The sequence below is a fragment of the Anoplolepis gracilipes genome, chromosome 12 (genome assembly GCF_047496725.1).
Source record: "Anoplolepis gracilipes chromosome 12, ASM4749672v1, whole genome shotgun sequence".
NCBI lineage: Eukaryota > Metazoa > Arthropoda > Insecta > Hymenoptera > Formicidae > Anoplolepis > Anoplolepis gracilipes.
In genome coordinates this window covers 3,661,591-3,675,879 of record NC_132981.1, presented here as the reverse complement: position 1 = coordinate 3,675,879, position 14,289 = coordinate 3,661,591, and the positions used below count along the sequence as shown (strand labels likewise).

Here is a 14,289-nt window from a genome sequence, read left to right as displayed (position 1 = left end):
AGCGGTGACGTTTAAATATATAAATGTAAAATATAAATATAAACCCGATTTTCTTCTTGTTTTTATTATTTTAAAAAGTCAAAGTTTAAAAAAATAAATTTTGTTAAAAAGATTACCATAGTTTAAAATGTTATATTGTGTTGTATATTTAATATTGAATATATTAGAAATATTTAAAATTTTTTTCTAATAAAATTGAATTTATCTCTTGATATATCTTATAAGATATCTCTTGGTTTCAAAAGAATTATCAAGAAAAATCTAATTACGCAAAAAAGAATCATATACTAAAAATAAGATTGTTTTTTTAACTTTCGATATGCATATAAATAACAAAGTCTATTGTCTCAATCTATTTTAAATAAATGCTATACTTAATTGACAAGTTGATATAATGACAGCCGATAAAATAGCTATTGAAACTTTGTTAAAAAATGACGTATTATATAATACATATGTTAATCTAAAATTGGATAAATTTTGTTATATTTACTGTATTATATAAAAACATATATCTTTTAATTTTTTTTATTTCTCAATATAACTTAATTTATAAGTACATAATACATTTTATATTTAAGTATTGAATCCTAAAACAGAATTTTTTTTACGGGCAATGTAAATTTACCGTAGATAATTTATTGTTGCGTATCATGCATTTTTTCTGCCGTATTGTCAATCGCAATCGTATCATCAGAGATAAAAAAATCTATCCGGGGCCCGAGGCGAGGAGTTTTCGTGCGAAAACTTGAACGCAACCTTTTCCTCTTCTATTCCCTTTTTCTACAAGAAGGAAGCCAGTAACTTAGTTTGTCGAAGGTGGATTAGAAGCTGCCTTCGGGCCTTATATAGACTACATAGCGGAAGGATGATTCTCCTTCTCTGCTCCATTCTAGTCCATCCGCACATTCGATCGTAAAACTTTCTCCCTATAGTTCCCTAGCTCGTGAAAAAATCACCGGGGCGTGCGTGGATAGATTGTGGACGACGGTTATTATCGCCTGAATTATAAGCATTTCGGGAGACGGCTTCTATATCGCTAACAATTATTGTAGCTGCTCGTTACCAGGAACTTCCTCTACGAACCGCTATTTGTTACAAAAAGATCCCAACAATGAAGTGATTTATTCGTTTGTTAAGAGGAGAAAATTAATCAGAATGTTAGCATAGAACACAATGTGAATTTTCTTTTTAACATTTAATTAATTAAGGTTTATGTTAAAAACACATTGATCCATATTGATTTTAATATAAATCAAATGTATTTTGGATATTTTTAATCCTCTTGATTTTTAATTATTAAAATTATCTCAAAATTTCTTGTATATAACATAGATAATAATAGATATATTTAAAATAAAAAGTAATTTTATTTTTTAATATTTTTTATATTTATTTTTTATCGCTATACGTAAACCATATAAGTTATTGATGAAGTCCATATTTCTTTTTAGTAAATTATTTTTCACATAATATAACTAGTTTATCGATTATATAAAATACTATGAATCTTTGTATGTCATGCAAACAATAAAAATCTTACAATAAAATCTTTTGATTATTCTATAATAATGAATTAAAAACATACAAGGAATAAATCTCAATATTTTAAGTTAATTAGAAAATAATGTACAATATAATTATTGAAGATAGAATAATTTCTTGCGCATCGCGATATTTAGTTTTTGTTTTAACACTCTGTCACACATTGATTGAACATTTCAACAGGAGAATAAACTGGATTTCATTAATGTCATCTTTTTGAAAGCTTCGCAGTGATTTGGACTGTTTTTTAATCACTTATGATATTGTAATCTTAACTTTTCGCGTTCTTCTTCAGACTCTTATCACTTGATTAAAATACTGAACGGTGTAAAAACTCGTTAGAACTTTCTAGGAAATGAAAATTTAAAATACGAAGCATTCAATTTCACCTTTCTTTTGATATAAAAATGTAATATAGTGCTCCATTAATTTTGTTAATTAAATTGTTTCATTTTCCCACTCTATGGTACGTAAGAAAAGTAATAAATACTAATAATACATTGAAGTTTACATAAATTACGGACATATATATATATATATATATATATATATATAAATATAAATAATTAAAAGAACTTACATACCCCTAGAAGGATACCTCGAAAGATATGAAAAAAAAAAATTTTATTTTACAGAGAGAATTATTATTAACAACTATTAATTAGTAAATAATAAATTAAAACATATTCGGCAAAACTCTCGACTACCTTCAAAAGCGGAGGTTTAGCGAAAATATTTTCATCCTGTCATTATTATGCAGTCATTGAGATAGGAGTAACTGCAGAATTGCGGAAATCAAGACTTGAAGCTTGTCATGGGTAAATATCGCTAGGTACCATGGGTATTTATCTTGTTTCGAGCCATCAACTTCGTTTGCTCGGAGTTATATATATCCGGTTATATCTCTGCATTTACTTAGCTGAGATCCGCTTTGTTATAGATTTCGACGGGCTATGATTCTTAATAAGCGTCTCGAATCTCGGGGTTGGGAATTGAGAATACCTACTTTGCGAGAAAGCATTTCAATAAAACGATTTTAACGGAGAATTTAAAGTGAAGGAAACACGATAGAAAGTCAACGGAAGCAATTTAGGTGGCAAACGGATATAATTGTACCAACAGATAAAGAAAAGCGAGTCTCTGCTTGCTTTATAATATGGTTAATGAAAATCCAGATACCGAGAATCGCGTGGGAGGAGATCTATTGCCAGGAGTGGTGTGGAAACTCGAAAAGGTCACGGGGCGAAATCCTGGGATCATGTAGCACATTTGTGTGAAAATTCCAGAATATTCTACGAATTTAGAAAGACGTAAAAATAATATCCCCTACGGCAATAAACAGCAGTTTGGTTTTTATAAAAAAATACACATTTATTTCCGATGTTTGATACGTATACATTCTTCGGATATTTATATTTGTTTATATTTAATAATGTACTTCTCTCATATTTCGAGTTAATTTTATCGTTTTTAACGTGTTAATTTAATGTATGTATACAAAGAAATAATTTTAAAAAGTTAAAATGATTTGCAACGTATATTTCATATTTGTTTATATTATATTGTATTACTATTTTATCAACTATTTGCATGACAATATAAAAGTAAAAAATACGAAAAACGTGACGTGCACTTATTAACGCAACAAGTGATAGCTGTGCTATTTAATATATATTGCTATCGGTTGTAGCATATATCCTTTATTATCTCAGCTTTACATGAAGGGTGCTATATTAGTTCTCTGTTGATTGAAGTAGGGATAGACAGCGGAGTAGGATGAGATACTCTTAATAAGATGAAGTTTGTGTAAATTAAGTAAGTTTGCTAAAATTAGAAGTACATGTATATATGCCTTCATTGATCACTATTTGTATGCCAATGAATGATTGCAAAGAAAATCAATCAAGTATTCTATATCATAATTAATATAAAGTTTTTTTAGAATATAACGTCTCTATAAAAAAAAAATTTTATATAAAAAAATCAATAATATTTAACAATACATACAACTAATAATCTTGATGATTTTTTAAAATATAATATTAATATAATATAATTTTAGTATAACAAAAATATAATTTGTAAGCTTGAAATTGTTTCACATATTTATAATAAATTGGTACTATATTTTATTTGTAAAATTTGTCCTAAGATTAAAATTGTCGTGTAAGGATACACGAAAATTTCAAGAATTTTAATTTTCGACCAATTGTTTCTACAATAAAACACGATGCACGAAATAGATCTTGCAAAAATCACAATGTTTCGATCATAAATGTAACTTCGTGTTAATAGACTTGATTATCATAGAATTCGAGAGCATGTCATGGGCGCAGAACAAAGTTTTGGAAATAACTTTGCGAGATGTGAATGGGAGAGAAAGCGGAAATTGGATCTGCGAAAGAGTTTGCACCCGGAGCATCAGAAAGGCAAAACTTTTCGGGCAGGATAATTTGATACAATCGAAATGAGTAAATGAAATGGAGATTAAATAAAAAATAATATTGAAATGAAATATGTTTTTGTTCCCAAATAGTTGCTGATTTTATTCATCCATTTAGCTATATTTTTTAAATGTTCACCACGATTTTAGTAAAAAATCCATTTTAAACATTTGTTTTATTTGTATATTTATTTTATAACTGCATATTTTTTATTATTTTAAAATTATTTTTCGGACTAATTTAGCGAAGTGTTATCGCGATTTATAATAAATTTATTTATTTTCATTCATTAGATTCATTATAGATATAATTGTCTCACATACATGCCTTGTTTCTTTTCTTTCTATAATAATTAAATTATAATATTTCAAACAATATAAAAGTTTTTATACGTTTTTGTTTATACATGAAATGATGAGGAAAGAACTAAACACGAATGCTGAATATATTAATCTGCATGTTAATGATTTCAATTAAATTGACAGGCGATTGGTTATTGTCTGCATTCGAAATATTCGAGCGATAATTAACTGCGGTTATACGCAAAACGAAATTGGATACGGCAATGTTTGTCTATCGCGATACGCAAACGATACATGAAAGTTCGATGGACGCATGCTCCTAAGCTCTGTTTAATAATTCACCAACGAGGTAATGTCCATAAGTGGAGCAAACTATAATTACTGAACTATGTCGCTCGTTGCGACATAATGCGACTTGTTTAATAACAATTATGCGGGCGATGTATCTCGCCGTATATTCGCGAGAAAATCGGACGGTATAAGTTTAGCGTTAAATTCGTAAAGATGGTAATAATACCGCGAGACTATATAGCGAACATCAGAATAATGATAATAACTTTAGTCTTTCTAACGGCGCGCTTTGTATACTAATTAAACTGGTATCCAGAGTATCATTTGTTACGAGTAACGCGCGTCCGCGGCTTACGTTATATCGCCGTAAAATTAATATGGTATTAACTTATTTCAGATGAAATTTATATCAAACTTTTTATACAATATTGTAATATCAGCGAATTATTTAATTAAACTGTACTCTCGCACAAGAAAGAGGAATAATACATTTTCAGATGAAATTAGATATACTCCCGCGCTCTGATATAGCTTTAATGAGATAATTAATACCACTTGTCGCTAATCATCGAACATCGTGATATTTGATGATTCAGTCACGCCTCGGGATTAACTATATAGTCAATCGTATAGCGATTATGCACTGCTTACTGAACAAATCATTGCCGCTTCGATACAGCCTGATTGCAGTGATGCATCTTGACTGTGATATATAGATGCTATCTGTATTAACAACTGTCGTTAGTGAGACTGTAATTATCTTAAGGATTCCGATAATCTTTTTTACGTGCCATTTCTCGCTTCATTTCGATTCATTAAATGGCAAGTTTCAACGACGCCCTTCTCTCACTTTTGTCACAGTTATTAATTGCGGTATGGAAGCGTTTCTGCCTTCGAATCTCATTATTTCCCATTATTTCTTCCACTATCATGCCGTTCAAATATAAGGTTTAAAAATACTTCCTTATTAAGTACTACAAAAGTATAAAATTTTTATTACGATTTTACTTGTCTTATATTATCTATGTTTGACAAAATTAATTTTTACTGTCATTTGTTAAAAATAATGACATGTATCATGTATATTTTATAATGATATTAAAATAGCGATCAATTTTTATGCATATTTTTAGCATTCTTAATGAATTTAGCATATTTTTTATGCGGAAATTTTTCACGATTTAATTACATTTTTTAGATTAACTTTGATTGATAATGAACTGATTACAACATTATTTTCCTTAATTTTTTTTAAACCAGTGTGTTAATTTATTTTCCACAAAATTCTTGATATTGTATAAATGTATATTTTTTTTCTTTTCTTCTTATATTTACTATATGAAAATGATATTTATAAATAATTTATGACAATTATCTATATGGATTTTTTTACGGATATAAATCTCTCGATCTCGAAAAATCGCTGATTTAGCGTTCGATTTTTAATCAATCGTGCTTCAATTCGCGCTTGGATAAGTCCTGATAAACTCGCAATTCATAGAACAAACGATCGTTCGCGGCTTATTGAACGAATCTGAACAACATTTACAGAGCTTTAAGTCAGCTGACAATTGCTTTTCCATTTCGCCCGTCTCGCTGCCGCGCCGTTTCATCCGTAGATGTCTTAACGTCAACGTCGGCCTCTTCTCTGACTTGTGCTACTTGGCGATCATATTCAAGGCAAACTCAGAGATGGAATAAGCTCGCGGCAAACTAATACACTATCGCTGTAATTGCATACGGAATGAATAATCTTAGCGACTTCGGGTTAAATTAAAGTGTATACTGTGCCAGTAGAGAAGTAATCGTACCGATTAAATTATTCGTTAATTATCTTTGCGATTACGTGTCATCACCATTGTCGAAGAGTCTCTTGAATTATACTACGTTTCATATTACGTGTCATTCTCGCGATGAATTTATATAATGGAGTGGTAATGGCACACTAACGTCAAAATAATATTGATTAACAATGAAAATAATAATCTCTCTTTCGGTGTTATAATATAATTTGATATTAATTGATAAATAATTGTTAAGCACTGTATTAGTAATATTAACAGCAATATCCGAGATAATTCGTTAAATAGTGATTTATTTGCAAACTAAAAACAATTTACAACTAAAGTCATAATATATAATGCTAAATGACCACGTTTGAAGTAAAGCAACACACATTATTTTCAATTATATATAACTCATACTATAAAATAATAATGTAATGATCTCTTTGAACTTTGTTTCTTTCCTCTTTTGTATTATGTTTATATGTTTAATCAATTATATAATTGATTTTCTTTGTACATTATATGAATTATAAAGCACGCTTTTGAATCTAAGAAGTAAGGAGTTGTTTGTATTATTTATAGATTTATCAATATAAGTTTAATTGCATTTATATTAACGCGGAGTAATATTATATCAACGATTGCCGTTCGGTGAAAACTGACAAACCCTTTCAAAATCCCGTTTAGTCACAATTTAGGCTACACAAACTTTTGCCAGGGCTCTACCGGTTTCTCTTCTTTCACGTCATTTTATCGAAGTTACGCTTTAAATTAAATAAGCGATGCTCACTAGGGGAGCAAATCTATTCCGTGTCGAGCCGAAGTCAAAGTCGGAGGCAATTCCGAAGGGACTTGTCTCCGCTTTGCAATCCTCACGAGAAGATCTCGACAATACGTTTACGGCATCTTAATTGCAATTCAACAAAAAAACTCATTGTTTGTCCGGATAATCCGCATATGACACTGGGTGAATGTTATTTTAGCAATTAATTTCTTGTATTAACTTCAAATCAAACATTAAAATTTCTATTACATATATTATTCTTATGTGTGTGCGTATTAAAAGAATAAGATAATATTAATATTTTAAAAAGAACAGTTTCTATAATTTATTTATAAAAATTATTATATATTATAATTTATGTATAAAATTATTAATTTTATTTTAATTAAAATATTAAATTGTAATTCTAATGCTATTTGTTGAGCAATTAAAATGTAAAACAGAAATTTAAATATATCTGATTCAAATATATGTAAATATACGTAAAATATCATAGTGAAAAAAATGTATGCACTTTTATATTAATCTATTTTAGGGATGATCTTGTAATTGCAGAGATATATTATATTCTCAGGCGCAACTGTATTTTTAAAATACATTGAAACATGTCGACGTAAGCATTATTGGCGTCTTTGTGTCTAAGCTTTTAGAAAAATTGTGGTATATTTCTCAGTGAGATATTTTTTCAGAAGCACACGTCAGTCATCCTTGTAAGTGGATATTGATTTTCGTGTGGGTTTGTTGTACTTTATACGTTCATGTACATCGAAATTTTCGCGCTTGACATCCATTATTAATCAGCGAAGTATAATTTCGCGCGGCTTATGCTCTCTGCTTCGGAAGAACAAACTTTTTCCGGACCAAAAACGAAGAAATAGAGAAAGAGGTTTCGATCGTGATATCGAAGCCGCGCGGAATTTATGCCGGATTGAGAAAGCGAATCTTACGGTAAGATACGGAGGGGAAAATTTATGTACGCCGCCAAAATGAATGGAAAGATACCGGCGGCGTAGCGAGGTAACGTTCCGGAACTTTTCTTCGATGGATGTAGCAATTTAAAGTTTTCGTTACTCGTTAAACAGCCTCGCGCTACTTTGGCGCCGGCATGATTCCGATGAAGAGCTATGTCACGTGCCGATTAAAGACCAATCTCTCGAGAAATTGCGTGACAAATTGCAACCTAGAGAGAGTTTTCTATCGAGTTAATTTTAATTATGAAAACTGGGATTTGACGTTCGAATTTTTCACAAACTACTCGCTGAAAAATAACTGCGTGATTCATATATTTTGCCAGTCATGGGAGAGATGCAGAGAATTTATTCCGATTTATATATTTTAATAAAAAGATCTGTAAAACGTGATTTAAAGTTTCTCTATAAATCATCATTTATTTATCATTTATCATAATTAAAATTATAGAAATTAAATAAACTAAAACAAAATAAAACAAAATAGCTTTATTATTATACGCTGAACGCGATATGATTGGAATAGATCGAGCCTCGCATAATATATCTCTTCACGTTCTTTGGGATTTTCTTCCTGGTTATAGAGATGCTTCTTAATTCCTCGACGGTTTCGAGCTTCTGTAAACACAAGAATGGATGAGAAAATACCAGTGATTCCAGTATATGCTAAAGACACACTCTGTATATATGTATGTATGTACAGCTATAATCATCCCCTTTGGCGCACGCATCTTCGCATAAAGGGTCGTTTCTCTTTTACAAGCCTATGTACATGCATACGTGATGAACGTTGTACCTACACGAGTGTTTTGTAAGGCTTCTCGCATTGCGGCATTTTCTCTTATATAATGTGTATTGCACTACTCGAGTTAAAATATGTTTATGCATATCTTTTTTTTACATTCCGAATAAATACGGAACTGTGTCGACTAATGTCCGTTCTTTTTATTATTTTCTTCTTTTTCACATTTACCCATATTTGAGCATCGTATCATTTAAAAAAAAAATAACAAAATATAGGTTGAGTAAATCTATCAGCGCGAAAATGTGCTAGTCTTATTATTAAAACAAATAAACATTATGTTATGTTGGACAAAATATTATAACTTTATTAACGTGATAATATTTCAATAGCTGATGCAATAATAATGGAATAAATAAATGAATGTGATAAGTAATAATTCGAATACATATATAAACGAATAATAAAGAAAGATTTCCAGGAGAATAAACACGAAGAATGATATAACCAGATGAGAAGAAGTAACTTATATACATATAATTCTTTACGCATATTTATGCAAAGATAAAGGGCAAATGTTAATTAATAAACTCTTGCTGGCTGCAAGTCGTTGCATTGCCCCGGTATTTCCACACTATTTGCCATCTCTGCAAACATATATATATGTATCCAGTAAAGCACAAACATCTCGCGTTTTTTACGATTTGCTATTTCTTTCCTTCTTTTTTCTGTTTATCATTTAAAACTTTTCATAATTCCTTTATCATACATATTTGTTACTGTGCAAAATACGCACTAACAGTATGTGTGATAAAGGGATAAAGTAAACAGTCATGCATGTGATTAACGTTTTTAACGTGATATATTTTCCATGCCGATAAATATAAGAAAAAGCGAGTACCAGTTTTTTTCTCCGAGTTTCTTTATGACTTGTAATTAGCAAGCGCCCTGCTCTGTATTTATGCTCTGATTTTAGAATAATAATATAGATAAAAGTAACAATCAAGAGAAGCAGATTTAAAAAAGATTGAAACTTTATATTCTTCTTCATTTTTTTAATATATCATGGGATTAAAGATGAAAGAATGCGAAAAATAAAAATTTGTACAGATACATTTCATATAAAAAGTATATTTCATTACAAAAGTGTATATTTCATTATAAAAAGTAATCTCTTATCTCTATAATTCTTTTTACATACCCTGCTTTTAGGCACATACGGGATACTTTTGATGCTTAAGTAATTATTTTAAATTATTTAAAGGCATATTATGCACAAATTATTAATTAATTACTCTATTAATACTTTCCTATTGTATATATATTCACATGGAAACGTTTTATTGTCATCACATTCTATCTTCGAACATTTCCAATGAAGTACGTCAAACGTCTCTATCGAGCGGATGTTTCACTTGGATGCACCAGGTGCTATTGAGATTCACTCAATTGTAATTAAGAAAAAGAAGAAGAAAAAGCAGTTTTGTAACCTACTTACAAGTAAGATGAAGGCACAAGGACAAATTATAAATTATCTTATATCACACAATATAGAAAAAGATAAAATTTATTTTATTAGATTCAAGTGCAAATTAACATTGAAAATATGATCAAATTAAAAAAGATTTAAATGTGTAAATATACGTATAAAAATATTTATATCTTTTGTTTTTATACGTGATATTAAATATGGAATTAAAATTAAAGATGCAATTATGTGTAAAGAATTAAATTACGTCATAAACACGATTTACAAACACGAGTATTTATTACTCGCAAAATATAAAGATTTTAGATCTAACGTGTATAATTTCCAAATCAAATTGTCATTTGCATCGCACGCAATTTGCGATAAAGTCGATGATCTTCATTTTTAGAATTCGCATATATTTCATATTTGAGTTGTAATCCATTAGCTTTTCTTTGTGCCCGGGATTATCAATTCATTTACGTTCAATTTCATCTAATCTTTGAAGCAAATTCTCTATCGATTTTGCACATCCACTTCTGCTTTATTTAATATAGCATGGAATTATCAAATTTATTCAGAATTCCATTAAATTTGAAGATCACATAAGTAAGTATGTTAGAATTTAGGCGATCTCATTGTAAAGTATTGATATATAGTCATGGAAAAATATACATATAAATGATTGTAGAAATGATTAGCAGGATTAATATGCGTATGTTTGAATAATTTAATAATTTAAAGTTTTTTAATGATAAATTTTTATCATTCTAAAAATTTGACACGATTTTTATCTTAAATTTAAGTAAATAATAATACATATATTCAATTTTAAAGAAAAAAATATTGATTTTTATTAATTTAATGATTATTTTAAAATCCCCCCATTTCCTGACCTGAAAAATTAATAATCCTGAATAAAGAAATTTAATTCTACTCTACCAGAATACTTCTTTAAATATTACTTTATTAGTTCAAGGTAAGGAAGAAAGATAAATGTTTTTTTTTTTCGCGATACAATTTATTGCGTTAAATCTATCTTCTGCGTTGTCGAGAAAACTTACACAATTGAGTAACAGTTGAATATTTTCTTGTAGTAAGTGCAATCTCGTTATCGTTTTACTTCGGGCTTACTTTGTCGATGGCAATCGTCGACAGTCGATGGTCAATTCTTGCCATGGTAACAACGAGATTTTTCTCATGCTTTCTTTTGCAGACGCAGCCGTTTGAGAATGGAATGAACGCGAGGGCGGAATAAATCATCCAGGGGAAGCCCGTGGGATGCATTACGCGCGTTACTTCGAGAGGGTCTCCTAAAGCAGAGCCGTCGTAGCACCAGGACCGATCGAGCGAAATAATGCGATCGAAGCGCATCAAGAAAGCAGCGCTCTTCAGATTGCTTAGATACAGACAATGCTCCAGATGTCGGAAGATAACTTAGCGCATCCAGTGGTATCTAAAGCGATAAAAGTCGACGAGAGTAAAGAAAGAAGGAGCACCCACACATATACACATACACACGTGCACGCACACACAAACACACATCCACACACGTATGCATACGAGAGCACACGAGACTGATCGCCATCGTTCGGCGACGATCGACGAGTGTAATTTCACTTCACTGGCTGTGATTTTTACTCTTAGAATCCGATTTTCAGAGGTTTGATGCGCGAAAATTGTTAAGACTGATCAAGTTAGACCTCTTGCGAAGAACACGCGAGATTGGAACGTTGCCGTCGTAATTTGTGACATCGCTCGATTCGATTGATCGTTGCTGTTACTTTGTCGTGTGATTAACTATACTATTCGTATTATAAACTGCATCCGTATTATTCTAATATACTGTAAACATTATAATCGCGATCTGAATGTTACCTATATTCTTTAAAGACCGCTAAAGGATAATTAAGGCAGAGCTAATTTCATCTTTGTGAGGGTGCGTTGCAAGAATCGTTGTTTCCCTCGCATTTATTAGTGCGGTATTCATAGAACGCACTGTTGGTTACATATAAATGACGGCAAGAATTGCTTTTATGGAGTCGGCAGGATGCCAAGCTCGGAATGGCATTGTCGGTTAACGATCACGAAAGCAACACGAGCAGAACACGATCCATCGGGGAAACGCTGGTCGGATTTACTTGGCTTGTTTCGATTCGCGTCTAACCACGTTCGACAACACGCTCTCGATTACCTTGCAATGTTCCCTCTTTCTCTCTCGTCGTCGTCGTCGTCGACAAGCAGTCGCTGTTCCTGAAAGTTAGCGAATTCCCCCGGAAAGATAGCGAGATGTTCACGCGATTCGACCGAGATCTATAATAACTTTGGCCGCGTCGAAAGGAGAAGCACTACTTGGCGAATTCTAAGAAGGTGAATTCGTCGACATTGAAAAGTTTGAGTGGCACTCGGATCGCCCAATAGTTGAACCAGGCTTAAATTATTTCGCCGCATCGACGCGTTGTCAATATCGTGAGGCTACTCGGCGCTTTTGAATGAGATCGAAAAAGATTCGTGACATTTTATATCCACAGATAGTGGGATAATAACTGAAGGAGATTGACATTTAAACAGTGCAAAGCGGTCAAGAGGAAATATCAGAAAAAGAGGGGTGAAGAAGAGCAATTTAAACATTTAGATTGAGAGGGAAGAAAATTGATCGGCGGATAAGAGTGATGGAAAGGATAATTAAGAAAGAGAGGAGCGAGGTGAGAGCCGACTGAAAGTCGAAATGTGAAAAGGAACTTGAACTTGAGGATAAGTCGACTGAAATTTAAACTCATCGAAGAAATATATATACATATATATATATATATAAGGAGTGAGATCAAAGCGAGATATTCGTTTGATGTTTTTGTGGAAATATATGTACAAAGTGTGATTAAAATTGGAATTGCTGAAAATTCAGTCGTTTGAGATCAACAACTGACGGTAATTACGCCGAATTTCTGGAAGAAGTCTGCCTCATTTTTCGGCGCATTCTAGAAATGTAGATCAGCGTCGAAAGTGCTTCGACGAAATTAGACTAAAGTGAACGCTAAATTATTAAAAAATAAAATGATTTGTATAAATACCTGTAAAGTGAAAATTAAACGTCATCTTAGGGTCATTAATCATTCAAATTCTTATCGAGGATAGATAACGTAATAGCTGGACTTTCGTAAAACAGAAGAGCAACTGTAACGACGACCTCATCGAAGATTCCGGTGTTTTGTACAATTCGAAGAATAGATCGCGACTAAATCTGCAGGAATCCATTGGAAATCCATTCGGCATATCAAATCACCGGCGCAGATGAAATGTAATTATAGAAAACTCGTGAGAGTGCCGAGCAAACTGCAAGGAGAGATAATTGAAAATTTATGCGACGTCTTTTAGCGCCTTCTCTTTTTCGCAGAAAGAGCAAGGAAAACTAATTGGCAGTTTATTGGACCTCTTAATCGATAGTCTAAGAAAGGAAAAAAAAAAAAAAAAACAGAAGAAAGAGAAGAAAGAATCTCGGCAGCGGAGGAGACAGAAGGCAGACTTTCAAGAGATTGACAGCGGGGATTAGCTTAGAATATCCGATCGAGAGTGCAGGCTTGGTTGAATTAAAGATTCAAGCGACTACTTTCTTAAACTTGAATTACAAAGTGCGAACGAGAACGAGCCATCCAGTCAACCAACTATCTAATACCGATAGTTTTCTTCGATTTCGAGGAGATATATAATCCGACGAGCAGAAGAAACGAAAGAGAAACGTCGTGAACGGAGAAAAGCTATTCGCAGCTAAATCTAGCAACGCGCTCGATAAGTAGGAGAAGGATCGTTTGTGAAGATTGTTGAAGCGGAACAAGGAGGATAGCGTGACAGGAAGGTAAGGAAAAGTCGAAGCTCCAACAAACGATTTCAGGTTTCGTATTTACTTTTTTTTTTTTTTTTTTTTTTTTTTTGATAGTAAGCGATCTTAGAAAAGAGAAAT

The 14,289-nt window shown here is 31.5% G+C and overlaps 1 protein-coding gene across 10 annotated transcripts in view; it reads left to right on the top strand.

Moving 5' to 3' along the window:
* Window positions 1–14,289, top strand: part of Oamb (Octopamine receptor in mushroom bodies) — a 117,937-nt gene that overhangs the window by 90,313 nt on the left and 13,335 nt on the right. For 5 of the 10 annotated variants that reach the window (XM_072903851.1, XM_072903853.1, XM_072903850.1 and 2 more), the window contains one exon: window positions 11,548–14,184. The gene's annotated coding sequence lies outside the window, so the exon portion shown is untranslated. The remainder of the gene's footprint in view (window positions 1–11,547; window positions 14,185–14,289) is intronic. The other 5 variants (XM_072903860.1, XM_072903859.1, XM_072903858.1 and 2 more) reach the window with 3 other exon arrangements.